The sequence below is a fragment of the Ranitomeya imitator genome, chromosome 4 (assembly GCF_032444005.1).
Source record: "Ranitomeya imitator isolate aRanImi1 chromosome 4, aRanImi1.pri, whole genome shotgun sequence".
Taxonomy (NCBI): domain Eukaryota; kingdom Metazoa; phylum Chordata; class Amphibia; order Anura; family Dendrobatidae; genus Ranitomeya; species Ranitomeya imitator.
Window position 1 is genome coordinate 660887748 of NC_091285.1, and position 27160 is coordinate 660914907.

At 39.8% G+C, this 27160-nt stretch overlaps 17 non-coding genes across 17 annotated transcripts; all 17 read left to right on the forward strand.

Moving 5' to 3' along the window:
* The first annotated feature begins 932 nt into the window (after positions 1-932).
* On the forward strand, positions 933-1005 carry TRNAK-UUU (transfer RNA lysine (anticodon UUU)). The gene has a single exon. It is a non-coding gene; the product is annotated as a tRNA-Lys (tRNA).
* Positions 1006-1940: 935 nt separating this feature from the next.
* Positions 1941-2013, forward strand: TRNAK-UUU (transfer RNA lysine (anticodon UUU)). Its single transcript has one exon. It is a non-coding gene; the product is annotated as a tRNA-Lys (tRNA).
* A 1943-nt stretch (positions 2014-3956) lies between these two features.
* Positions 3957-4029, forward strand: TRNAK-UUU (transfer RNA lysine (anticodon UUU)). The gene has a single exon. It is a non-coding gene; the product is annotated as a tRNA-Lys (tRNA).
* A 935-nt stretch (positions 4030-4964) lies between these two features.
* TRNAK-UUU (transfer RNA lysine (anticodon UUU)) lies at positions 4965-5037 on the forward strand. Its single transcript has one exon. It is a non-coding gene; the product is annotated as a tRNA-Lys (tRNA).
* A 1935-nt stretch (positions 5038-6972) lies between these two features.
* Positions 6973-7045, forward strand: TRNAK-UUU (transfer RNA lysine (anticodon UUU)). The gene has a single exon. It is a non-coding gene; the product is annotated as a tRNA-Lys (tRNA).
* Positions 7046-7980: 935 nt separating this feature from the next.
* Positions 7981-8053, forward strand: TRNAK-UUU (transfer RNA lysine (anticodon UUU)). The gene has a single exon. It is a non-coding gene; the product is annotated as a tRNA-Lys (tRNA).
* A 1943-nt stretch (positions 8054-9996) lies between these two features.
* TRNAK-UUU (transfer RNA lysine (anticodon UUU)) lies at positions 9997-10069 on the forward strand. Its single transcript has one exon. It is a non-coding gene; the product is annotated as a tRNA-Lys (tRNA).
* A 935-nt stretch (positions 10070-11004) lies between these two features.
* On the forward strand, positions 11005-11077 carry TRNAK-UUU (transfer RNA lysine (anticodon UUU)). The gene has a single exon. It is a non-coding gene; the product is annotated as a tRNA-Lys (tRNA).
* Positions 11078-12012: 935 nt separating this feature from the next.
* Positions 12013-12085, forward strand: TRNAK-UUU (transfer RNA lysine (anticodon UUU)). The gene has a single exon. It is a non-coding gene; the product is annotated as a tRNA-Lys (tRNA).
* Positions 12086-13020: 935 nt separating this feature from the next.
* Positions 13021-13093, forward strand: TRNAK-UUU (transfer RNA lysine (anticodon UUU)). The gene has a single exon. It is a non-coding gene; the product is annotated as a tRNA-Lys (tRNA).
* A 935-nt stretch (positions 13094-14028) lies between these two features.
* TRNAK-UUU (transfer RNA lysine (anticodon UUU)) lies at positions 14029-14101 on the forward strand. The gene has a single exon. It is a non-coding gene; the product is annotated as a tRNA-Lys (tRNA).
* A 935-nt stretch (positions 14102-15036) lies between these two features.
* On the forward strand, positions 15037-15109 carry TRNAK-UUU (transfer RNA lysine (anticodon UUU)). Its single transcript has one exon. It is a non-coding gene; the product is annotated as a tRNA-Lys (tRNA).
* Positions 15110-17052: 1943 nt separating this feature from the next.
* On the forward strand, positions 17053-17125 carry TRNAK-UUU (transfer RNA lysine (anticodon UUU)). The gene has a single exon. It is a non-coding gene; the product is annotated as a tRNA-Lys (tRNA).
* A 935-nt stretch (positions 17126-18060) lies between these two features.
* TRNAK-UUU (transfer RNA lysine (anticodon UUU)) lies at positions 18061-18133 on the forward strand. The gene has a single exon. It is a non-coding gene; the product is annotated as a tRNA-Lys (tRNA).
* A 935-nt stretch (positions 18134-19068) lies between these two features.
* Positions 19069-19141, forward strand: TRNAK-UUU (transfer RNA lysine (anticodon UUU)). Its single transcript has one exon. It is a non-coding gene; the product is annotated as a tRNA-Lys (tRNA).
* A 4959-nt stretch (positions 19142-24100) lies between these two features.
* TRNAK-UUU (transfer RNA lysine (anticodon UUU)) lies at positions 24101-24173 on the forward strand. The gene has a single exon. It is a non-coding gene; the product is annotated as a tRNA-Lys (tRNA).
* A 935-nt stretch (positions 24174-25108) lies between these two features.
* Positions 25109-25181, forward strand: TRNAK-UUU (transfer RNA lysine (anticodon UUU)). Its single transcript has one exon. It is a non-coding gene; the product is annotated as a tRNA-Lys (tRNA).
* Positions 25182-27160: the final 1979 nt, after the last annotated feature.

The window sequence follows — 27160 nt, forward strand, 5'->3', positions numbered from 1 at the left end:
GCTTTTAATAAAACGGAAAACAATAAACGCTATAATTTAAGGATGTGAGAAAACTACTGAAAAACAAATGATGGTGACTATTCAGAAAAATATCTTGGTTACCGTAGTTTCTTTGATTTCAGCTAGTTTATGACAGTATAGAGCCGTGACCATGTTCTGCTCGGTTGCTTTTTTGGCACCAGCAGCAAGTGATCACTGGTAATGTTATGTACCATGGCTATGGTATGATGGTACTCAGTCACTGTTTAGCACTATTACTTGGTTCTGTTATGGTGATATTCAGAAGATGCTTATTTTCATAACTGTAACTCCTGCCTATAAGCCACAAATCAATAGTAGACAGATCGCTAACAACAGCCATGTGATGTTTGGTCTCTGGGTAGTGGTAAAATCCTGATAAAAGATATGGCGGCGATCTCAACCTTTTGCGATCTTCAGGGGTAAAGATATCACATAAGTTGGGAATTTCATAAAATTCTGAACGGCTGAGGGCATCCCACAAGCAGGCTCACGTGAGGTCATCACGAGAGTAAAGTGGGTGTAACTTAGTATGGCGGTATTCAGTCACTATTTTGTGTTATTATGTGGTCATGGTATTGTGGTAATCAGTCATTATTTGGTGTTTTTATGTTGGGATGGTGTTCAGTCACTATTTGGTGATTTTATGTGGTAATTGTATGGCGGTGTTCAGTCATTATATGCTGTTATTATGTGGTGATGGTATGGCAGTATTCTGTCGCTATTTTAGGTTATTATGTTTGTGTTGCATGGCGATATTCAGTCAGTTTACAGTGTTATTATGTGGTGATTGTATGGCGGTATTCAGTCACTATTTGGTGTTATTATGTGGTGGTGGTTTGGCGATATTTTATCACATTTGTTGTTAGTATATGGTGACGGTTTGGCGGTATTCAGTCACGACTCGATACAGAGCCCGGATAGCTCAGTCGGTAGAGCATCAGACTTTTAATCTGAGGGTCCAGGGTTCAAGTCCCTGTTCGGGCGGATGCTTTTAATAAAGCGGAAAACAATAAACGCTATAATTTAAGGATGTGAGAAAACTACTGAAAAACAAATGATGGTGACTATTCAGAAAAATATCTTGGTTACCGTAGTTTCTTTGATTTCAGCTAGTTTATGACAGTATAGAGCCGTGACCATGTTCTGCTCGGTTGCTTTTTTGGCACCAGCAGCAAGTGATCACTGGTAATGTTATGTACCATGGCTATGGTATGATGGTACTCAGTCACTGTTTAGCACTATTACTTGGTTCAGTTATGGTGATATTCAGAAGATGCTTATTTTCATAACTGTAACTCCTGCCTATAAGCCACAAATCAATAGTAGACAGATCGCTAACAACAGCCATGTGATGTTTGGTCTCTGGGTAGTGGTAAAATCCTGATAAAAGATATGGCGGCGATCTCAACCTTTTGCGATCTTCAGGGGTAAAGATATCACATAAGTTGGGAATTTCATAAAATTCTGAACGGCTGAGGGCATCCCACAAGCAGGCTCACGTGAGGTCATCACGAGAGTAAAGTGGGTGTAACTTAGTATGGCGGTATTCAGTCACTATTTTGTGTTATTATGTGGTCATGGTATTGTGGTAATCAGTCATTATTTGGTGTTTTTATGTTGGGATGGTGTTCAGTCACTATTTGGTGATTTTATGTGGTAATTGTATGGCGGTGTTCAGTCATTATATGCTGTTATTATGTGGTGATGGTATGGCAGTATTCTGTCGCTATTTTAGGTTATTATGTTTGTGTTGCATGGCGATATTCAGTCAGTTTACAGTGTTATTATGTGGTGATTGTATGGCGGTATTCAGTCACTATTTGGTGTTATTATGTGGTGGTGGTTTGGCGATATTTTATCACATTTGTTGTTAGTATATGGTGACGGTTTGGCGGTATTCAGTCACGACTCGATACAGAGCCCGGATAGCTCAGTCGGTAGAGCATCAGACTTTTAATCTGAGGGTCCAGGGTTCAAGTCCCTGTTCGGGCGGATGCTTTTAATAAAGCGGAAAACAATAAACGCTATAATTTAAGGATGTGAGAAAACTACTGAAAAACAAATGATGGTGACTATTCAGAAAAATATCTTGGTTACCGTAGTTTCTTTGATTTCAGCTAGTTTATGACAGTATAGAGCCGTGACCATGTTCTGCTCGGTTGCTTTTTTGGCACCAGCAGCAAGTGATCACTGGTAATGTTATGTACCATGGCTATGGTATGATGGTACTCAGTCACTGTTTAGCACTATTACTTGGTTCTGTTATGGTGATATTCAGAAGATGCTTATTTTCATAACTGTAACTCCTGCCTATAAGCCACAAATCAATAGTAGACAGATCGCTAACAACAGCCATGTGATGTTTGGTCTCTGGGTAGTGGTAAAATCCTGATAAAAGATATGGCGGCGATCTCAACCTTTTGCGATCTTCAGGGGTAAAGATATCACATAAGTTGGGAATTTCATAAAATTCTGAACGGCTGAGGGCATCCCACAAGCAGACTCACGTGAGGTCATCACGAGAGTAAAGTGGGTGTAACTTAGTATGGCGGTATTCAGTCACTATTTTGTGTTATTATGTGGTCATGGTATTGTGGTAATCAGTCATTATTTGGTGTTTTTATGTTGGGATGGTGTTCAGTCACTATTTGGTGATTTTATGTGGTAATTGTATGGCGGTGTTCAGTCATTATATGCTGTTATTATGTGGTGATGGTATGGCAGTATTCTGTCGCTATTTTAGGTTATTATGTTTGTGTTGCATGGCGATATTCAGTCAGTTTACAGTGTTATTATGTGGTGATTGTATGGCGGTATTCAGTCACTATTTCGTGTTATTATGTGGTGGTGGTTTGGCGATATTTTATCACATTTGTTGTTAGTATATGGTGACGGTTTGGCGGTATTCAGTCACGACTCAATACAGAGCCCGGATAGCTCAGTCGGTAGAGCATCAGACTTTTAATCTGAGGGTCCAGGGTTCACGTCTCTGTTCGGGCGGATGCTTTTAATAAAGCGGAAAACAATAAACGCTATAATTTAAGGATGTGAGAAAACTACTGAAAAACAAATGATGGTGACTATTCAGAAAAATATCTTGGTTACCGTAGTTTCTTTGATTTCAGCTAGTTTATGACAGTATAGAGCCGTGACCATGTTCTGCTCGGTTGCTTTTTTGGCACCAGCAGCAAGTGATCACTGGTAATGTTATGTACCATGGCTATGGTATGATGGTACTCAGTCACTGTTTAGCACTATTACTTGGTTCTGTTATGGTGATATTCAGAAGATGCTTATTTTCATAACTGTAACTCCTGCCTATAAGCCACAAATCAATAGTAGACAGATCGCTAACAACAGCCATGTGATGTTTGGTCTCTGGGTAGTGGTAAAATCCTGATAAAAGATATGGCGGCGATCTCAACCTTTTGCGATCTTCAGGGGTAAAGATATCACATAAGTTGGGAATTTCATAAAATTCTGAACGGCTGAGGGCATCCCACAAGCAGACTCACGTGAGGTCATCACGAGAGTAAAGTGGGTGTAACTTAGTATGGCGGTATTCAGTCACTATTTTGTGTTATTATGTGGTCATGGTATTGTGGTAATCAGTCATTATTTGGTGTTTTTATGTTGGGATGGTGTTCAGTCACTATTTGGTGATTTTATGTGGTAATTGTATGGCGGTGTTCAGTCATTATATGCTGTTATTATGTGGTGATGGTATGGCAGTATTCTGTCGCTATTTTAGGTTATTATGTTTGTGTTGCATGGCGATATTCAGTCAGTTTACAGTGTTATTATGTGGTGATTGTATGGCGGTATTCAGTCACTATTTGGTGTTATTATGTGGTGGTGGTTTGGCGATATTTTATCACATTTGTTGTTAGTATATGGTGACGGTTTGGCGGTATTCAGTCACGACTCGTTACAGAGCCCGGATAGCTCAGTCGGTAGAGCATCAGACTTTTAATCTGAGGGTCCAGGGTTCAAGTCCCTGTTCGGGCGGATGCTTTTAATAAAGCGGAAAACAATAAACGCTATAATTTAAGGATGTGAGAAAACTACTGAAAAACAAATGATGGTGACTATTCAGAAAAATATCTTGGTTACCGTAGTTTCTTTGATTTCAGCTAGTTTATGACAGTATAGAGCCGTGACCATGTTCTGCTCGGTTGCTTTTTTGGCACCAGCAGCAAGTGATCACTGGTAATGTTATGTACCATGGCTATGGTATGATGGTACTCAGTCACTGTTTAGCACTATTACTTGGTTCTGTTATGGTGATATTCAGAAGATGCTTATTTTCATAACTGTAACTCCTGCCTATAAGCCACAAATCAATAGTAGACAGATCGCTAACAACAGCCATGTGATGTTTGGTCTCTGGGTAGTGGTAAAATCCTGATAAAAGATATGGCGGCGATCTCAACCTTTTGCGATCTTCAGGGGTAAAGATATCACATAAGTTGGGAATTTCATAAAATTCTGAACGGCTGAGGGCATCCCACAAGCAGACTCACGTGAGGTCATCACGAGAGTAAAGTGGGTGTAACTTAGTATGGCGGTATTCAGTCACTATTTTGTGTTATTATGTGGTCATGGTATTGTGGTAATCAGTCATTATTTGGTGTTTTTATGTTGGGATGGTGTTCAGTCACTATTTGGTGATTTTATGTGGTAATTGTATGGCCGTGTTCAGTCATTATATGCTGTTATTATGTTGTGATGGTATGGCAGTATTCTGTCACTATTTTAGGTTATTATGTTTGTGTTGCATGGCGATATTCAGTCAGTTTACAGTGTTATTATGTGGTGATTGTATGGCGGTATTCAGTCACTATTTGGTGTTATTATGTGGTGGTGGTTTGGCGATATTTTATCACATTTGTTGTTAGTATATGGTGACGGTTTGGCGGTATTCAGTCACGACTCGATACAGAGCCCGGATAGCTCAGTCGGTAGAGCATCAGACTTTTAATCTGAGGGTCCAGGGTTCAAGTCCCTGTTCGGGCGGATGCTTTTAATAAAACGGAAAACAATAAACGCTATAATTTAAGGATGTGAGAAAACTACTGAAAAACAAATGATGGTGACTATTCAGAAAAATATCTTGGTTACCGTAGTTTCTTTGATTTCAGCTAGTTTATGACAGTATAGAGCCGTGACCATGTTCTGCTCGGTTGCTTTTTTGGCACCAGCAGCAAGTGATCACTGGTAATGTTATGTACCATGGCTATGGTATGATGGTACTCAGTCACTGTTTAGCACTATTACTTGGTTCTGTTATGGTGATATTCAGAAGATGCTTATTTTCATAACTGTAGCTCCTGCCTATAAGCCACAAATCAATAGTAGACAGATCGCTAACAACAGCCATGTGATGTTTGGTCTCTGGGTAGTGGTAAAATCCTGATAAAAGATATGGCGGCGATCTCAACCTTTTGCGATCTTCAGGGGTAAAGATATCACATAAGTTGGGAATTTCATAAAATTCTGAACGGCTGAGGGCATCCCACAAGCAGACTCACGTGAGGTCATCACGAGAGTAAAGTGGGTGTAACTTAGTATGGCGGTATTCAGTCACTATTTTGTGTTATTATGTGGTCATGGTATTGTGGTAATCAGTCATTATTTGGTGTTTTTATGTTGGGATGGTGTTCAGTCACTATTTGGTGATTTTATGTGGTAATTGTATGGCGGTGTTCAGTCATTATATGCTGTTATTATGTGGTGATGGTATGGCAGTATTCTGTCGCTATTTTAGGTTATTATGTTTGTGTTGCATGGCGATATTCAGTCAGTTTACAGTGTTATTATGTGGTGATTGTATGGCGGTATTCAGTCACTATTTGGTGTTATTATGTGGTGGTGGTTTGGCGATATTTTATCACATTTGTTGTTAGTATATGGTGACGGTTTGGCGGTATTCAGTCACGACTCGATACAGAGCCCGGATAGCTAAGTCGGTAGAGCATCAGACTTTTAATCTGAGGTTCAAGTCCCTGTTCGGGCGGATGCTTTTAATAAAGCGGAAAACAATAAACGCTATAATTTAAGGATGTGAGAAAACTACTGAAAAACAAATGATGGTGACTATTCAGAAAAATATCTTGGTTACCGTAGTTTCTTTGATTTCAGCTAGTTTATGACAGTATAGAGCCGTGACCATGTTCTGCTCGGTTGCTTTTTTGGCACCAGCAGCAAGTGATCACTGGTAATGTTATGTACCATGGCTATGGTATGATGGTACTCAGTCACTGTTTAGCACTATTACTTGGTTCTGTTATGGTGATATTCAGAAGATGCTTATTTTCATAACTGTAACTCCTGCCTATAAGCCACAAATCAATAGTAGACAGATCGCTAACAACAGCCATGTGATGTTTGGTCTCTGGGTAGTGGTAAAATCCTGATAAAAGATATGGCGGCGATCTCAACCTTTTGCGATCTTCAGGGGTAAAGATATCACATAAGTTGGGAATTTCATAAAATTCTGAACGGCTGAGGGCATCCCACAAGCAGGCTCACGTGAGGTCATCACGAGAGTAAAGTGGGTGTAACTTAGTATGGCGGTATTCAGTCACTATTTTGTGTTATTATGTGGTCATGGTATTGTGGTAATCAGTCATTATTTGGTGTTTTTATGTTGGGATGGTGTTCAGTCACTATTTGGTGATTTTATGTGGTAATTGTATGGCGGTGTTCAGTCATTATATGCTGTTATTATGTGGTGATGGTATGGCAGTATTCTGTCGCTATTTTAGGTTATTATGTTTGTGTTGCATGGCGATATTCAGTCAGTTTACAGTGTTATTATGTGGTGATTGTATGGCGGTATTCAGTCACTATTTGGTGTTATTATGTGGTGGTGGTTTGGCGATATTTTATCACATTTGTTGTTAGTATATGGTGACGGTTTGGCGGTATTCAGTCACGACTCGATACAGAGCCCGGATAGCTCAGTCGGTAGAGCATCAGACTTTTAATCTGAGGGTCCAGGGTTCAAGTCCCTGTTCGGGCGGATGCTTTTAATAAAACGGAAAACAATAAACGCTATAATTTAAGGATGTGAGAAAACTACTGAAAAACAAATGATGGTGACTATTCAGAAAAATATCTTGGTTACCGTAGTTTCTTTGATTTCAGCTAGTTTATGACAGTATAGAGCCGTGACCATGTTCTGCTCGGTTGCTTTTTTGGCACCAGCAGCAAGTGATCACTGGTAATGTTATGTACCATGGCTATGGTATGATGGTACTCAGTCACTGTTTAGCACTATTACTTGGTTCTGTTATGGTGATATTCAGAAGATGCTTATTTTCATAACTGTAGCTCCTGCCTATAAGCCACAAATCAATAGTAGACAGATCGCTAACAACAGCCATGTGATGTTTGGTCTCTGGGTAGTGGTAAAATCCTGATAAAAGATATGGCGGCGATCTCAACCTTTTGCGATCTTCAGGGGTAAAGATATCACATAAGTTGGGAATTTCATAAAATTCTGAACGGCTGAGGGCATCCCACAAGCAGACTCACGTGAGGTCATCACGAGAGTAAAGTGGGTGTAACTTAGTATGGCGGTATTCAGTCACTATTTTGTGTTATTATGTGGTCATGGTATTGTGGTAATCAGTCATTATTTGGTGTTTTTATGTTGGGATGGTGTTCAGTCACTATTTGGTGATTTTATGTGGTAATTGTATGGCGGTGTTCAGTCATTATATGCTGTTATTATGTGGTGATGGTATGGCAGTATTCTGTCGCTATTTTAGGTTATTATGTTTGTGTTGCATGGCGATATTCAGTCAGTTTACAGTGTTATTATGTGGTGATTGTATGGCGGTATTCAGTCACTATTTCGTGTTATTATGTGGTGGTGGTTTGGCGATATTTTATCACATTTGTTGTTAGTATATGGTGACGGTTTGGCGGTATTCAGTCACGACTCGATACAGAGCCCGGATAGCTCAGTCGGTAGAGCATCAGACTTTTAATCTGAGGGTCCAGGGTTCAAGTCCCTGTTCGGGCGGATGCTTTTAATAAAGCGGAAAACAATAAACGCTATAATTTAAGGATGTGAGAAAACTACTGAAAAACAAATGATGGTGACTATTCAGAAAAATATCTTGGTTACCGTAGTTTCTTTGATTTCAGCTAGTTTATGACAGTATAGAGCCGTGACCATGTTCTGCTCGGTTGCTTTTTTGGCACCAGCAGCAAGTGATCACTGGTAATGTTATGTACCATGGCTATGGTATGATGGTACTCAGTCACTGTTTAGCACTATTACTTGGTTCAGTTATGGTGATATTCAGAAGATGCTTATTTTCATAACTGTAACTCCTGCCTATAAGCCACAAATCAATAGTAGACAGATCGCTAACAACAGCCATGTGATGTTTGGTCTCTGGGTAGTGGTAAAATCCTGATAAAAGATATGGCGGCGATCTCAACCTTTTGCGATCTTCAGGGGTAAAGATATCACATAAGTTGGGAATTTCATAAAATTCTGAACGGCTGAGGGCATCCCACAAGCAGACTCACGTGAGGTCATCACGAGAGTAAAGTGGGTGTAACTTAGTATGGCGGTATTCAGTCACTATTTTGTGTTATTATGTGGTCATGGTATTGTGGTAATCAGTCATTATTTGGTGTTTTTATGTTGGGATGGTGTTCAGTCACTATTTGGTGATTTTATGTGGTAATTGTATGGCGGTGTTCAGTCATTATATGCTGTTATTATGTGGTGATGGTATGGCAGTATTCTGTCGCTATTTTAGGTTATTATGTTTGTGTTGCATGGCGATATTCAGTCAGTTTACAGTGTTATTATGTGGTGATTGTATGGCGGTATTCAGTCACTATTTCGTGTTATTATGTGGTGGTGGTTTGGCGATATTTTATCACATTTGTTGTTAGTATATGGTGACGGTTTGGCGGTATTCAGTCACGACTCGATACAGAGCCCGGATAGCTCAGTCGGTAGAGCATCAGACTTTTAATCTGAGGGTCCAGGGTTCACGTCTCTGTTCGGGCGGATGCTTTTAATAAAGCGGAAAACAATAAACGCTATAATTTAAGGATGTGAGAAAACTACTGAAAAACAAATGATGGTGACTATTCAGAAAAATATCTTGGTTACCGTAGTTTCTTTGATTTCAGCTAGTTTATGACAGTATAGAGCCGTGACCATGTTCTGCTCGGTTGCTTTTTTGGCACCAGCAGCAAGTGATCACTGGTAATGTTATGTACCATGGCTATGGTATGATGGTACTCAGTCACTGTTTAGCACTATTACTTGGTTCTGTTATGGTGATATTCAGAAGATGCTTATTTTCATAACTGTAACTCCTGCCTATAAGCCACAAATCAATAGTAGACAGATCGCTAACAACAGCCATGTGATGTTTGGTCTCTGGGTAGTGGTAAAATCCTGATAAAAGATATGGCGGCGATCTCAACCTTTTGCGATCTTCAGGGGTAAAGATATCACATAAGTTGGGAATTTCATAAAATTCTGAACGGCTGAGGGCATCCCACAAGCAGACTCACGTGAGGTCATCACGAGAGTAAAGTGGGTGTAACTTAGTATGGCGGTATTCAGTCACTATTTTGTGTTATTATGTGGTCATGGTATTGTGGTAATCAGTCATTATTTGGTGTTTTTATGTTGGGATGGTGTTCAGTCACTATTTGGTGATTTTATGTGGTAATTGTATGGCGGTGTTCAGTCATTATATGCTGTTATTATGTGGTGATGGTATGGCAGTATTCTGTCGCTATTTTAGGTTATTATGTTTGTGTTGCATGGCGATATTCAGTCAGTTTACAGTGTTATTATGTGGTGATTGTATGGCGGTATTCAGTCACTATTTGGTGTTATTATGTGGTGGTAGTTTGGCGATATTTTATCACATTTGTTGTTAGTATATGGTGACGGTTTGGCGGTATTCAGTCACGACTCGATACAGAGCCCGGATAGCTCAGTCGGTAGAGCATCAGACTTTTAATCTGAGGGTCCAGGGTTCAAGTCCCTGTTCGGGCGGATGCTTTTAATAAAGCGGAAAACAATAAACGCTATAATTTAAGGATGTGAGAAAACTACTGAAAAACAAATGATGGTGACTATTCAGAAAAATATCTTGGTTACCGTAGTTTCTTTGATTTCAGCTAGTTTATGACAGTATAGAGCCGTGACCATGTTCTGCTCGGTTGCTTTTTTGGCACCAGCAGCAAGTGATCACTGGTAATGTTATGTACCATGGCTATGGTATGATGGTACTCAGTCACTGTTTAGCACTATTACTTGGTTCTGTTATGGTGATATTCAGAAGATGCTTATTTTCATAACTGTAACTCCTGCCTATAAGCCACAAATCAATAGTAGACAGATCGCTAACAACAGCCATGTGATGTTTGGTCTCTGGGTAGTGGTAAAATCCTGATAAAAGATATGGCGGCGATCTCAACCTTTTGCGATCTTCAGGGGTAAAGATATCACATAAGTTGGGAATTTCATAAAATTCTGAACGGCTGAGGGCATCCCACAAGCAGACTCACGTGAGGTCATCACGAGAGTAAAGTGGGTGTAACTTAGTATGGCGGTATTCAGTCACTATTTTGTGTTATTATGTGGTCATGGTATTGTGGTAATCAGTCATTATTTGGTGTTTTTATGTTGGGATGGTGTTCAGTCACTATTTGGTGATTTTATGTGGTAATTGTATGGCGGTGTTCAGTCATTATATGCTGTTATTATGTGGTGATGGTATGGCAGTATTCTGTCGCTATTTTAGGTTATTATGTTTGTGTTGCATGGCGATATTCAGTCAGTTTACAGTGTTATTATGTGGTGATTGTATGGCGGTATTCAGTCACTATTTGGTGTTATTATGTGGTGGTGGTTTGGCGATATTTTATCACATTTGTTGTTAGTATATGGTGACGGTTTGGCGGTATTCAGTCACGACTCGATACAGAGCCCGGATAGCTCAGTCGGTAGAGCATCAGACTTTTAATCTGAGGGTCCAGGGTTCAAGTCCCTGTTCGGGCGGATGCTTTTAATAAAGCGGAAAACAATAAACGCTATAATTTAAGGATGTGAGAAAACTACTGAAAAACAAATGATGGTGACTATTCAGAAAAATATCTTGGTTACCGTAGTTTCTTTGATTTCAGCTAGTTTATGACAGTATAGAGCCGTGACCATGTTCTGCTCGGTTGCTTTTTTGGCACCAGCAGCAAGTGATCACTGGTAATGTTATGTACCATGGCTATGGTATGATGGTACTCAGTCACTGTTTAGCACTATTACTTGGTTCTGTTATGGTGATATTCAGAAGATGCTTATTTTCATAACTGTAACTCCTGCCTATAAGCCACAAATCAATAGTAGACAGATCGCTAACAACAGCCATGTGATGTTTGGTCTCTGGGTAGTGGTAAAATCCTGATAAAAGATATGGCGGCGATCTCAACCTTTTGCGATCTTCAGGGGTAAAGATATCACATAAGTTGGGAATTTCATAAAATTCTGAACGGCTGAGGGCATCCCACAAGCAGACTCACGTGAGGTCATCACGAGAGTAAAGTGGGTGTAACTTAGTATGGCGGTATTCAGTCACTATTTTGTGTTATTATGTGGTCATGGTATTGTGGTAATCAGTCATTATTTGGTGTTTTTATGTTGGGATGGTGTTCAGTCACTATTTGGTGATTTTATGTGGTAATTGTATGGCGGTGTTCAGTCATTATATGCTGTTATTATGTTGTGATGGTATGGCAGTATTCTGTCGCTATTTTAGGTTATTATGTTTGTGTTGCATGGCGATATTCAGTCAGTTTACAGTGTTATTATGTGGTGATTGTATGGCGGTATTCAGTCACTATTTGGTGTTATTATGTGGTGGTGGTTTGGCGATATTTTATCACATTTGTTGTTAGTATATGGTGACGGTTTGGCGGTATTCAGTCACGACTCGATACAGAGCCCGGATAGCTCAGTCGGTAGAGCATCAGACTTTTAATCTGAGGGTCCAGGGTTCAAGTCCCTGTTCGGGCGGATGCTTTTAATAAAACGGAAAACAATAAACGCTATAATTTAAGGATGTGAGAAAACTACTGAAAAACAAATGATGGTGACTATTCAGAAAAATATCTTGGTTACCGTAGTTTCTTTGATTTCAGCTAGTTTATGACAGTATAGAGCCGTGACCATGTTCTGCTCGGTTGCTTTTTTGGCACCAGCAGCAAGTGATCACTGGTAATGTTATGTACCATGGCTATGGTATGATGGTACTCAGTCACTGTTTAGCACTATTACTTGGTTCTGTTATGGTGATATTCAGAAGATGCTTATTTTCATAACTGTAGCTCCTGCCTATAAGCCACAAATCAATAGTAGACAGATCGCTAACAACAGCCATGTGATGTTTGGTCTCTGGGTAGTGGTAAAATCCTGATAAAAGATATGGCGGCGATCTCAACCTTTTGCGATCTTCAGGGGTAAAGATATCACATAAGTTGGGAATTTCATAAAATTCTGAACGGCTGAGGGCATCCCACAAGCAGGCTCACGTGAGGTCATCACGAGAGTAAAGTGGGTGTAACTTAGTATGGCGGTATTCAGTCACTATTTTGTGTTATTATGTGGTCATGGTATTGTGGTAATCAGTCATTATTTGGTGTTTTTATGTTGGGATGGTGTTCAGTCACTATTTGGTGATTTTATGTGGTAATTGTATGGCGGTGTTCAGTCATTATATGCTGTTATTATGTGGTGATGGTATGGCAGTATTCTGTCGCTATTTTAGGTTATTATGTTTGTGTTGCATGGCGATATTCAGTCAGTTTACAGTGTTATTATGTGGTGATTGTATGGCGGTATTCAGTCACTATTTCGTGTTATTATGTGGTGGTGGTTTGGCGATATTTTATCACATTTGTTGTTAGTATATGGTGACGGTTTGGCGGTATTCAGTCACGACTCGATACAGAGCCCGGATAGCTCAGTCGGTAGAGCATCAGACTTTTAATCTGAGGGTCCAGGGTTCAAGTCCCTGTTCGGGCGGATGCTTTTAATAAAGCGGAAAACAATAAACGCTATAATTTAAGGATGTGAGAAAACTACTGAAAAACAAATGATGGTGACTATTCAGAAAAATATCTTGGTTACCGTAGTTTCTTTGATTTCAGCTAGTTTATGACAGTATAGAGCCGTGACCATGTTCTGCTCGGTTGCCTTTTTGGCACCAGCAGCAAGTGATCACTGGTAATGTTATGTACCATGGCTATGGTATGATGGTACTCAGTCACTGTTTAGCACTATTACTTGGTTCTGTTATGGTGATATTCAGAAGATGCTTATTTTCATAACTGTAACTCCTGCCTATAAGCCACAAATCAATAGTAGACAGATCGCTAACAACAGCCATGTGATGTTTGGTCTCTGGGTAGTGGTAAAATCCTGATAAAAGATATGGCGGCGATCTCAACCTTTTGCGATCTTCAGGGGTAAAGATATCACATAAGTTGGGAATTTCATAAAATTCTGAACGGCTGAGGGCATCCCGCAAGCAGACTCACGTGAGGTCATCACGAGAGTAAAGTGGGTGTAACTTAGTATGGCGGTATTCAGTCACTATTTTGTGTTATTATGTGGTCATGGTATTGTGGTAATCAGTCATTATTTGGTGTTTTTATGTTGGGATGGTGTTCAGTCACTATTTGGTGATTTTATGTGGTAATTGTATGGCGGTGTTCAGTCATTATATGCTGTTATTATGTGGTGATGGTATGGCAGTATTCTGTCGCTATTTTAGGTTATTATGTTTGTGTTGCATGGCGATATTCAGTCAGTTTACAGTGTTATTATGTGGTGATTGTATGGCGGTATTCAGTCACTATTTGGTGTTATTATGTGGTGGTGGTTTGGCGATATTTTATCACATTTGTTGTTAGTATATGGTGACGGTTTGGCGGTATTCAGTCACGACTCGATACAGAGCCCGGATAGCTCAGTCGGTAGAGCATCAGACTTTTAATCTGAGGGTCCAGGGTTCAAGTCCCTGTTCGGGCGGATGCTTTTAATAAAACGGAAAACAATAAACGCTATAATTTAAGGATGTGAGAAAACTACTGAAATACAAATGATGGTGACTATTCAGAAAAATATCTTGGTTACCGTAGTTTCTTTGATTTCAGCTAGTTTATGACAGTATAGAGCCGTGACCATGTTCTGCTCGGTTGCTTTTTTGGCACCAGCAGCAAGTGATCACTGGTAATGTTATGTACCATGGCTATGGTATGATGGTACTCAGTCACTGTTTAGCACTATTACTTGGTTCTGTTATGGTGATATTCAGAAGATGCTTATTTTCATAACTGTAACTCCTGCCTATAAGCCACAAATCAATAGTAGACAGATCGCTAACAACAGCCATGTGATGTTTGGTCTCTGGGTAGTGGTAAAATCCTGATAAAAGATATGGCGGCGATCTCAACCTTTTGCGATCTTCAGGGGTAAAGATATCACATAAGTTGGGAATTTCATAAAATTCTGAACGGCTGAGGGCATCCCACAAGCAGGCTCACGTGAGGTCATCACGAGAGTAAAGTGGGTGTAACTTAGTATGGCGGTATTCAGTCACTATTTTGTGTTATTATGTGGTCATGGTATTGTGGTAATCAGTCATTATTTGGTGTTTTTATGTTGGGATGGTGTTCAGTCACTATTTGGTGATTTTATGTGGTAATTGTATGGCGGTGTTCAGTCATTATATGCTGTTATTATGTGGTGATGGTATGGCAGTATTCTGTCGCTATTTTAGGTTATTATGTTTGTGTTGCATGGCGATATTCAGTCAGTTTACAGTGTTATTATGTGGTGATTGTATGGCGGTATTCAGTCACTATTTGGTGTTATTATGTGGTGGTGGTTTGGCGATATTTTATCACATTTGTTGTTAGTATATGGTGACGGTTTGGCGGTATTCAGTCACGACTCGATACAGAGCCCGGATAGCTCAGTCGGTAGAGCATCAGACTTTTAATCTGAGGGTCCAGGGTTCAAGTCCCTGTTCGGGCGGATGCTTTTAATAAAGCGGAAAACAATAAACGCTATAATTTAAGGATGTGAGAAAACTACTGAAAAACAAATGATGGTGACTATTCAGAAAAATATCTTGGTTACCGTAGTTTCTTTGATTTCAGCTAGTTTATGACAGTATAGAGCCGTGACCATGTTCTGCTCGGTTGCTTTTTTGGCACCAGCAGCAAATGATCACTGGTAATGTTATGTACCATGGCTATGGTATGATGGTACTCAGTCACTGTTTAGCACTATTACTTGGTTCAGTTATGGTGATATTCAGAAGATGCTTATTTTCATAACTGTAACTCCTGCCTATAAGCCACAAATCAATAGTAGACAGATCGCTAACAACAGCCATGTGATGTTTGGTCTCTGGGTAGTGGTAAAATCCTGATAAAAGATATGGCGGCGATCTCAACCTTTTGCGATCTTCAGGGGTAAAGATATCACATAAGTTGGGAATTTCATAAAATTCTGAACGGCTGAGGGCATCCCACAAGCAGACTCACGTGAGGTCATCACGAGAGTAAAGTGGGTGTAACTTAGTATGGCGGTATTCAGTCACTATTTTGTGTTATTATGTGGTCATGGTATTGTGGTAATCAGTCATTATTTGGTGTTTTTATGTTGGGATGGTGTTCAGTCACTATTTGGTGATTTTATGTGGTAATTGTATGGCGGTGTTCAGTCATTATATGCTGTTATTATGTGGTGATGGTATGGCAGTATTCTGTCGCTATTTTAGGTTATTATGTTTGTGTTGCATGGCGATATTCAGTCAGTTTACAGTGTTATTATGTGGTGATTGTATGGCGGTATTCAGTCACTATTTCGTGTTATTATGTGGTGGTGGTTTGGCGATATTTTATCACATTTGTTGTTAGTATATGGTGACGGTTTGGCGGTATTCAGTCACGACTCGATACAGAGCCCGGATAGCTCAGTCGGTAGAGCATCAGACTTTTAATCTGAGGGTCCAGGGTTCACGTCTCTGTTCGGGCGGATGCTTTTAATAAAGCGGAAAACAATAAACGCTATAATTTAAGGATGTGAGAAAACTACTGAAAAACAAATGATGGTGACTATTCAGAAAAATATCTTGGTTACCGTAGTTTCTTTGATTTCAGCTAGTTTATGACAGTATAGAGCCGTGACCATGTTCTGCTCGGTTGCTTTTTTGGCACCAGCAGCAAGTGATCACTGGTAATGTTATGTACCATGGCTATGGTATGATGGTACTCAGTCACTGTTTAGCACTATTACTTGGTTCTGTTATGGTGATATTCAGAAGATGCTTATTTTCATAACTGTAACTCCTGCCTATAAGCCACAAATCAATAGTAGACAGATCGCTAACAACAGCCATGTGATGTTTGGTCTCTGGGTAGTGGTAAAATCCTGATAAAAGATATGGCGGCGATCTCAACCTTTTGCGATCTTCAGGGGTAAAGATATCACATAAGTTGGGAATTTCATAAAATTCTGAACGGCTGAGGGCATCCCACAAGCAGACTCACGTGAGGTCATCACGAGAGTAAAGTGGGTGTAACTTAGTATGGCGGTATTCAGTCACTATTTTGTGTTATTATGTGGTCATGGTATTGTGGTAATCAGTCATTATTTGGTGTTTTTATGTTGGGATGGTGTTCAGTCACTATTTGGTGATTTTATGTGGTAATTGTATGGCGGTGTTCAGTCATTATATGCTGTTATTATGTGGTGATGGTATGGCAGTATTCTGTCGCTATTTTAGGTTATTATGTTTGTGTTGCATGGCGATATTCAGTCAGTTTACAGTGTTATTATGTGGTGATTGTATGGCGGTATTCAGTCACTATTTGGTGTTATTATGTGGTGGTGGTTTGGCGATATTTTATCACATTTGTTGTTAGTATATGGTGACGGTTTGGCGGTATTCAGTCACGACTCGATACAGAGCCCGGATAGCTCAGTCGGTAGAGCATCAGACTTTTAATCTGAGGGTCCAGGGTTCAAGTCCCTGTTCGGGCGGATGCTTTTAATAAAGCGGAAAACAATAAACGCTATAATTTAAGGATGTGAGAAAACTACTGAAAAACAAATGATGGTGACTATTCAGAAAAATATCTTGGTTACCGTAGTTTCTTTGATTTCAGCTAGTTTATGACAGTATAGAGCCGTGACCATGTTCTGCTCGGTTGCTTTTTTGGCACCAGCAGCAAGTGATCACTGGTAATGTTATGTACCATGGCTATGGTATGATGGTACTCAGTCACTGTTTAGCACTATTACTTGGTTCTGTTATGGTGATATTCAGAAGATGCTTATTTTCATAACTGTAACTCCTGCCTATAAGCCACAAATCAATAGTAGACAGATCGCTAACAACAGCCATGTGATGTTTGGTCTCTGGGTAGTGGTAAAATCCTGATAAAAGATATGGCGGCGATCTCAACCTTTTGCGATCTTCAGGGGTAAAGATATCACATAAGTTGGGAATTTCATAAAATTCTGAACGGCTGAGGGCATCCCACAAGCAGACTCACGTGAGGTCATCACGAGAGTAAAGTGGGTGTAACTTAGTATGGCGGTATTCAGTCACTATTTTGTGTTATTATGTGGTCATGGTATTGTGGTAATCAGTCATTATTTGGTGTTTTTATGTTGGGATGGTGTTCAGTCACTATTTGGTGATTTTATGTGGTAATTGTATGGCGGTGTTCAGTCATTATATGCTGTTATTATGTGGTGATGGTATGGCAGTATTCTGTCGCTATTTTAGGTTATTATGTTTGTGTTGCATGGCGATATTCAGTCAGTTTACAGTGTTATTATGTGGTGATTGTATGGCGGTATTCAGTCACTATTTGGTGTTATTATGTGGTGGTGGTTTGGCGATATTTTATCACATTTGTTGTTAGTATATGGTGACGGTTTGGCGGTATTCAGTCACGACTCGATACAGAGCCCGGATAGCTCAGTCGGTAGAGCATCAGACTTTTAATCTGAGGGTCCAGGGTTCAAGTCCCTGTTCGGGCGGATGCTTTTAATAAAGCGGAAAACAATAAACGCTATAATTTAAGGATGTGAGAAAACTACTGAAAAACAAATGATGGTGACTATTCAGAAAAATATCTTGGTTACCGTAGTTTCTTTGATTTCAGCTAGTTTATGACAGTATAGAGCCGTGACCATGTTCTGCTCGGTTGCTTTTTTGGCACCAGCAGCAAGTGATCACTGGTAATGTTATGTACCATGGCTATGGTATGATGGTACTCAGTCACTGTTTAGCACTATTACTTGGTTCTGTTATGGTGATATTCAGAAGATGCTTATTTTCATAACTGTAACTCCTGCCTATAAGCCACAAATCAATAGTAGACAGATCGCTAACAACAGCCATGTGATGTTTGGTCTCTGGGTAGTGGTAAAATCCTGATAAAAGATATGGCGGCGATCTCAACCTTTTGCGATCTTCAGGGGTAAAGATATCACATAAGTTGGGAATTTCATAAAATTCTGAACGGCTGAGGGCATCCCACAAGCAGACTCACGTGAGGTCATCACGAGAGTAAAGTGGGTGTAACTTAGTATGGCGGTATTCAGTCACTATTTTGTGTTATTATGTGGTCATGGTATTGTGGTAATCAGTCATTATTTGGTGTTTTTATGTTGGGATGGTGTTCAGTCACTATTTGGTGATTTTATGTGGTAATTGTATGGCGGTGTTCAGTCATTTTATGCTGTTATTATGTTGTGATGGTATGGCAGTATTCTGTCGCTATTTTAGGTTATTATGTTTGTGTTGCATGGCGATATTCAGTCAGTTTACAGTGTTATTATGTGGTGATTGTATGGCGGTATTCAGTCACTATTTGGTGTTATTATGTGGTGGTGGTTTGGCGATATTTTATCACATTTGTTGTTAGTATATGGTGACGGTTTGGCGGTATTCAGTCACGACTCGATACAGAGCCCGGATAGCTCAGTCGGTAGAGCATCAGACTTTTAATCTGAGGGTCCAGGGTTCAAGTCCCTGTTCGGGCGGATGCTTTTAATAAAACGGAAAACAATAAACGCTATAATTTAAGGATGTGAGAAAACTACTGAAAAACAAATGATGGTGACTATTCAGAAAAATATCTTGGTTACCGTAGTTTCTTTGATTTCAGCTAGTTTATGACAGTATAGAGCCGTGACCATGTTCTGCTCGGTTGCTTTTTTGGCACCAGCAGCAAGTGATCACTGGTAATGTTATGTACCATGGCTATGGTATGATGGTACTCAGTCACTGTTTAGCACTATTACTTGGTTCTGTTATGGTGATATTCAGAAGATGCTTATTTTCATAACTGTAGCTCCTGCCTATAAGCCACAAATCAATAGTAGACAGATCGCTAACAACAGCCATGTGATGTTTGGTCTCTGGGTAGTGGTAAAATCCTGATAAAAGATATGGCGGCGATCTCAACCTTTTGCGATCTTCAGGGGTAAAGATATCACATAAGTTGGGAATTTCATAAAATTCTGAACGGCTGAGGGCATCCCACAAGCAGGCTCACGTGAGGTCATCACGAGAGTAAAGTGGGTGTAACTTAGTATGGCGGTATTCAGTCACTATTTTGTGTTATTATGTGGTCATGGTATTGTGGTAATCAGTCATTATTTGGTGTTTTTATGTTGGGATGGTGTTCAGTCACTATTTGGTGATTTTATGTGGTAATTGTATGGCGGTGTTCAGTCATTATATGCTGTTATTATGTGGTGATGGTATGGCAGTATTCTGTCGCTATTTTAGGTTATTATGTTTGTGTTGCATGGCGATATTCAGTCAGTTTACAGTGTTATTATGTGGTGATTGTATGGCGGTATTCAGTCACTATTTGGTGTTATTATGTGGTGGTGGTTTGGCGATATTTTATCACATTTGTTGTTAGTATATGGTGACGGTTTGGCGGTATTCAGTCACGACTCGATACAGAGCCCGGATAGCTCAGTCGGTAGAGCATCAGACTTTTAATCTGAGGGTCCAGGGTTCAAGTCCCTGTTTGGGCGGATGCTTTTAATAAAGCGGAAAACAATAAACGCTATAATTTAAGGATGTGAGAAAACTACTGAAAAACAAATGATGGTGACTATTCAGAAAAATATCTTGGTTACCGTAGTTTCTTTGATTTCAGCTAGTTTATGACAGTATAGAGCCGTGACCATGTTCTGCTCGGTTGCTTTTTTGGCACCAGCAGCAAGTGATCACTGGTAATGTTATGTACCATGGCTATGGTATGATGGTACTCAGTCACTGTTTAGCACTATTACTTGGTTCAGTTATGGTGATATTCAGAAGATGCTTATTTTCATAACTGTAACTCCTGCCTGTAAGCCACAAATCAATAGTAGACAGATCGCTAACAACAGCCATGTGATGTTTGGTCTCTGGGTAGTGGTAAAATCCTGATAAAAGATATGGCGGCGATCTCAACCTTTTGCGATCTTCAGGGGTAAAGATATCACATAAGTTGGGAATTTCATAAAATTCTGAACGGCTGAGGGCATCCCACAAGCAGACTCACGTGAGGTCATCACGAGAGTAAAGTGGGTGTAACTTAGTATGGCGGTATTCAGTCACTATTTTGTGTTATTATGTGGTCATGGTATTGTGGTAATCAGTCATTATTTGGTGTTTTTATGTTGGGATGGTGTTCAGTCACTATTTGGTGATTTTATGTGGTAATTGTATGGCGGTGTTCAGTCATTATATGCTGTTATTATGTGGTGATGGTATGGCAGTATTCTGTCGCTATTTTAGGTTATTATGTTTGTGTTGCATGGCGATATTCAGTCAGTTTACAGTGTTATTATGTGGTGATTGTATGGCGGTATTCAGTCACTATTTCGTGTTATTATGTGGTGGTGGTTTGGCGATATTTTATCACATTTGTTGTTAGTATATGGTGACGGTTTGGCGGTATTCAGTCACGACTCGATACAGAGCCCGGATAGCTCAGTCGGTAGAGCATCAGACTTTTAATCTGAGGGTCCAGGGTTCACGTCTCTGTTCGGGCGGATGCTTTTAATAAAGCGGAAAACAATAAACGCTATAATTTAAGGATGTGAGAAAACTACTGAAAAACAAATGATGGTGACTATTCAGAAAAATATCTTGGTTACCGTAGTTTCTTTGATTTCAGCTAGTTTATGACAGTATAGAGCCGTGACCATGTTCTGCTCGGTTGCTTTTTTGGCACCAGCAGCAAGTGATCACTGGTAATGTTATGTACCATGGCTATGGTATGATGGTACTCAGTCACTGTTTAGCACTATTACTTGGTTCTGTTATGGTGATATTCAGAAGATGCTTATTTTCATAACTGTAACTCCTGCCTATAAGCCACAAATCAATAGTAGACAGATCGCTAACAACAGCCATGTGATGTTTGGTCTCTGGGTAGTGGTAAAATCCTGATAAAAGATATGGCGGCGATCTCAACCTTTTGCGATCTTCAGGGGTAAAGATATCACATAAGTTGGGAATTTCATAAAATTCTGAACGGCTGAGGGCATCCCACAAGCAGACTCACGTGAGGTCATCACGAGAGTAAAGTGGGTGTAACTTAGTATGGCGGTATTCAGTCACTATTTTGTGTTATTATGTGGTCATGGTATTGTGGTAATCAGTCATTATTTGGTGTTTTTATGTTGGGATGGTGTTCAGTCACTATTTGGTGATTTTATGTGGTAATTGTATGGCGGTGTTCAGTCATTATATGCTGTTATTATGTTGTGATGGTATGGCAGTATTCTGTCGCTATTTTAGGTTATTATGTTTGTGTTGCATGGCGATATTCAGTCAGTTTACAGTGTTATTATGTGGTGATTGTATGGCGGTATTCAGTCACTATTTGGTGTTATTATGTGGTGGTGGTTTGGCGATATTTTATCACATTTGTTGTTAGTATATGGTGACGGTTTGGCGGTATTCAGTCACGACTCGATACAGAGCCCGGATAGCTCAGTCGGTAGAGCATCAGACTTTTAATCTGAGGGTCCAGGGTTCAAGTCCCTATTCGGGCGGATGCTTTTAATAAAACGGAAAACAATAAACGCTATAATTTAAGGATGTGAGAAAACTACTGAAAAACAAATGATGGTGACTATTCAGAAAAATATCTTGGTTACCGTAGTTTCTTTGATTTCAGCTAGTTTATGACAGTATAGAGCCGTGACCATGTTCTGCTCGGTTGCTTTTTTGGCACCAGCAGCAAGTGATCACTGGTAATGTTATGTACCATGGCTATGGTATGATGGTACTCAGTCACTGTTTAGCACTATTACTTGGTTCTGTTATGGTGATATTCAGAAGATGCTTATTTTCATAACTGTAGCTCCTGCCTATAAGCCACAAATCAATAGTAGACAGATCGCTAACAACAGCCATGTGATGTTTGGTCTCTGGGTAGTGGTAAAATCCTGATAAAAGATATGGCGGCGATCTCAACCTTTTGCGATCTTCAGGGGTAAAGATATCACATAAGTTGGGAATTTCATAAAATTCTGAACGGCTGAGGGCATCCCACAAGCAGACTCACGTGAGGTCATCACGAGAGTAAAGTGGGTGTAACTTAGTATGGCGGTATTCAGTCACTATTTTGTGTTATTATGTGGTCATGGTATTGTGGTAATCAGTCATTATTTGGTGTTTTTATGTTGGGATGGTGTTCAGTCACTATTTGGTGATTTTATGTGGTAATTGTATGGCGGTGTTCAGTCATTATATGCTGTTATTATGTGGTGATGGTATGGCAGTATTCTGTCGCTATTTTAGGTTATTATGTTTGTGTTGCATGGCGATATTCAGTCAGTTTACAGTGTTATTATGTGGTGATTGTATGGCGGTATTCAGTCACTATTTGGTGTTATTATGTGGTGGTGGTTTGGCGATATTTTATCACATTTGTTGTTAGTATATGGTGACGGTTTGGCGGTATTCAGTCACGACTCGATACAGAGCCCGGATAGCTAAGTCGGTAGAGCATCAGACTTTTAATCTGAGGTTCAAGTCCCTGTTCGGGCGGATGCTTTTAATAAAGCGGAAAACAATAAACGCTATAATTTAAGGATGTGAGAAAACTACTGAAAAACAAATGATGGTGACTATTCAGAAAAATATCTTGGTTACCGTAGTTTCTTTGATTTCAGCTAGTTTATGACAGTATAGAGCCGTGACCATGTTCTGCTCGGTTGCTTTTTTGGCACCAGCAGCAAGTGATCACTGGTAATGTTATGTACCATGGCTATGGTATGATGGTACTCAGTCACTGTTTAGCACTATTACTTGGTTCTGTTATGGTGATATTCAGAAGATGCTTATTTTCATAACTGTAACTCCTGCCTATAAGCCACAAATCAATAGTAGACAGATCGCTAACAACAGCCATGTGATGTTTGGTCTCTGGGTAGTGGTAAAATCCTGATAAAAGATATGGCGGCGATCTCAACCTTTTGCGATCTTCAGGGGTAAAGATATCACATAAGTTGGGAATTTCATAAAATTCTGAACGGCTGAGGGCATCCCACAAGCAGGCTCACGTGAGGTCATCACGAGAGTAAAGTGGGTGTAACTTAGTATGGCGGTATTCAGTCACTATTTTGTGTTATTATGTGGTCATGGTATTGTGGTAATCAGTCATTATTTGGTGTTTTTATGTTGGGATGGTGTTCAGTCACTATTTGGTGATTTTATGTGGTAATTGTATGGCGGTGTTCAGTCATTATATGCTGTTATTATGTGGTGATGGTATGGCAGTATTCTGTCGCTATTTTAGGTTATTATGTTTGTGTTGCATGGCGATATTCAGTCAGTTTACAGTGTTATTATGTGGTGATTGTATGGCGGTATTCAGTCACTATTTGGTGTTATTATGTGGTGGTGGTTTGGCGATATTTTATCACATTTGTTGTTAGTATATGGTGACGGTTTGGCGGTATTCAGTCACGACTCGATACAGAGCCCGGATAGCTCAGTCGGTAGAGCATCAGACTTTTAATCTGAGGGTCCAGGGTTCAAGTCCCTGTTCGGGCGGATGCTTTTAATAAAACGGAAAACAATAAACGCTATAATTTAAGGATGTGAGAAAACTACTGAAAAACAAATGATGGTGACTATTCAGAAAAATATCTTGGTTACCGTAGTTTCTTTGATTTCAGCTAGTTTATGACAGTATAGAGCCGTGACCATGTTCTGCTCGGTTGCTTTTTTGGCACCAGCAGCAAGTGATCACTGGTAATGTTATGTACCATGGCTATGGTATGATGGTACTCAGTCACTGTTTAGCACTATTACTTGGTTCTGTTATGGTGATATTCAGAAGATGCTTATTTTCATAACTGTAGCTCCTGCCTATAAGCCACAAATCAATAGTAGACAGATCGCTAACAACAGCCATGTGATGTTTGGTCTCTGGGTAGTGGTAAAATCCTGATAAAAGATATGGCGGCGATCTCAACCTTTTGCGATCTTCAGGGGTAAAGATATCACATAAGTTGGGAATTTCATAAAATTCTGAACGGCTGAGGGCATCCCACAAGCAGGCTCACGTGAGGTCATCACGAGAGTAAAGTGGGTGTAACTTAGTATGGCGGTATTCAGTCACTATTTTGTGTTATTATGTGGTCATGGTATTGTGGTAATCAGTCATTATTTGGTGTTTTTATGTTGGGATGGTGTTCAGTCACTATTTGGTGATTTTATGTGGTAATTGTATGGCGGTGTTCAGTCATTATATGCTGTTATTATGTGGTGATGGTATGGCAGTATTCTGTCGCTATTTTAGGTTATTATGTTTGTGTTGCATGGCGATATTCAGTCAGTTTACAGTGTTATTATGTGGTGATTGTATGGCGGTATTCAGTCACTATTTGGTGTTATTATGTGGTGGTGGTTTGGCGATATTTTATCACATTTGTTGTTAGTATATGGTGACGGTTTGGCGGTATTCAGTCACGACTCGATACAGAGCCCGGATAGCTCAGTCGGTAGAGCATCAGACTTTTAATCTGAGGGTCCAGGGTTCAAGTCCCTGTTCGGGCGGATGCTTTTAATAAAGCGGAAAACAATAAACGCTATAATTTAAGGATGTGAGAAAACTACTGAAAAACAAATGATGGTGACTATTCAGAAAAATATCTTGGTTACCGTAGTTTCTTTGATTTCAGCTAGTTTATGACAGTATAGAGCCGTGACCATGTTCTGCTCGGTTGCTTTTTTGGCACCAGCAGCAAGTGATCACTGGTAATGTTATGTACCATGGCTATGGTATGATGGTACTCAGTCACTGTTTAGCACTATTACTTGGTTCTGTTATGGTGATATTCAGAAGATGCTTATTTTCATAACTGTAACTCCTGCCTATAAGCCACAAATCAATAGTAGACAGATCGCTAACAACAGCCATGTGATGTTTGGTCTCTGGGTAGTGGTAAAATCCTGATAAAAGATATGGCGGCGATCTCAACCTTTTGCGATCTTCAGGGGTAAAGATATCACATAAGTTGGGAATTTCATAAAATTCTGAACGGCTGAGGGCATCCCACAAGCAGACTCACGTGAGGTCATCACGAGAGTAAAGTGGGTGTAACTTAGTATGGCGGTATTCAGTCACTATTTTGTGTTATTATGTGGTCATGGTATTGTGGTAATCAGTCATTATTTGGTGTTTTTATGTTGGGATGGTGTTCAGTCACTATTTGGTGATTTTATGTGGTAATTGTATGGCGGTGTTCAGTCATTATATGCTGTTATTATGTGGTGATGGTATGGCAGTATTCTGTCGCTATTTTAGGTTATTATGTTTGTGTTGCATGGCGATATTCAGTCAGTTTACAGTGTTATTATGTGGTGATTGTATGGCGGTATTCAGTCACTATTTGGTGTTATTATGTGGTGGTGGTTTGGCGATATTTTATCACATTTGTTGTTAGTATATGGTGACGGTTTGGCGGTATTCAGTCACGACTCGATACAGAGCCCGGATAACCCAGTCGGTAGAGCATCAGGCTTTTAATCTGAGGGTCCAGGGTTCAAGTCCCTGTTCGGGCGGATGCTTTTAATAAAACGGAAAACAATAAACGCTATAATTTAAGGATGTGAGAAAACTACTGAAAAACAAATGATGGTGACTATTCAGAAAAATATCTTGGTTACCGTAGTTTCTTTGATTTCAGCTAGTTTATGACAGTATAGAGCCGTGACCATGTTCTGCTCGGTTGCTTTTTTGGCACCAGCAGCAAGTGATCACTGGTAATGTTATGTACCATGGCTATGGTATGATGGTACTCAGTCACTGTTTAGCACTATTACTTGGTTCTGTTATGGTGATATTCAGAAGATGCTTATTTTCATAACTGTAGCTCCTGCCTATAAGCCACAAATCAATAGTAGACAGATCGCTAACAACAGCCATGTGATGTTTGGTCTCTGGGTAGTGGTAAAATCCTGATAAAAGATATGGCGGCGATCTCAACCTTTTGCGATCTTCAGGGGTAAAGATATCACATAGGTTGGGAATTTCATAAAATTCTGAACGGCTGAGGGCATCCCACAAGCAGACTCACGTGAGGTCATCACGAGAGTAAAGTGGGTGTAACTTAGTATGGCGGTATTCAGTCACTATTTTGTGTTATTATGTGGTCATGGTATTGTGGTAATCAGTCATTATTTGGTGTTTTTATGTTGGGATGGTGTTCAGTCACTATTTGGTGATTTTATGTGGTAATTGTATGGCGGTGTTCAGTCATTATATGCTGTTATTATGTGGTGATGGTATGGCAGTATTCTGTCGCTATTTTAGGTTATTATGTTTGTGTTGCATGGCGATATTCAGTCAGTTTACAGTGTTATTATGTGGTGATTGTATGGCGGTATTCAGTCACTATTTGGTGTTATTATGTGGTGGTGGTTTGGCGATATTTTATCACATTTGTTGTTAGTATATGGTGACGGTTTGGCGGTATTCAGTCACGACTCGATAGAGAGCACGGATAGCTAAGTCGGTAGAGCATCAGACTTTT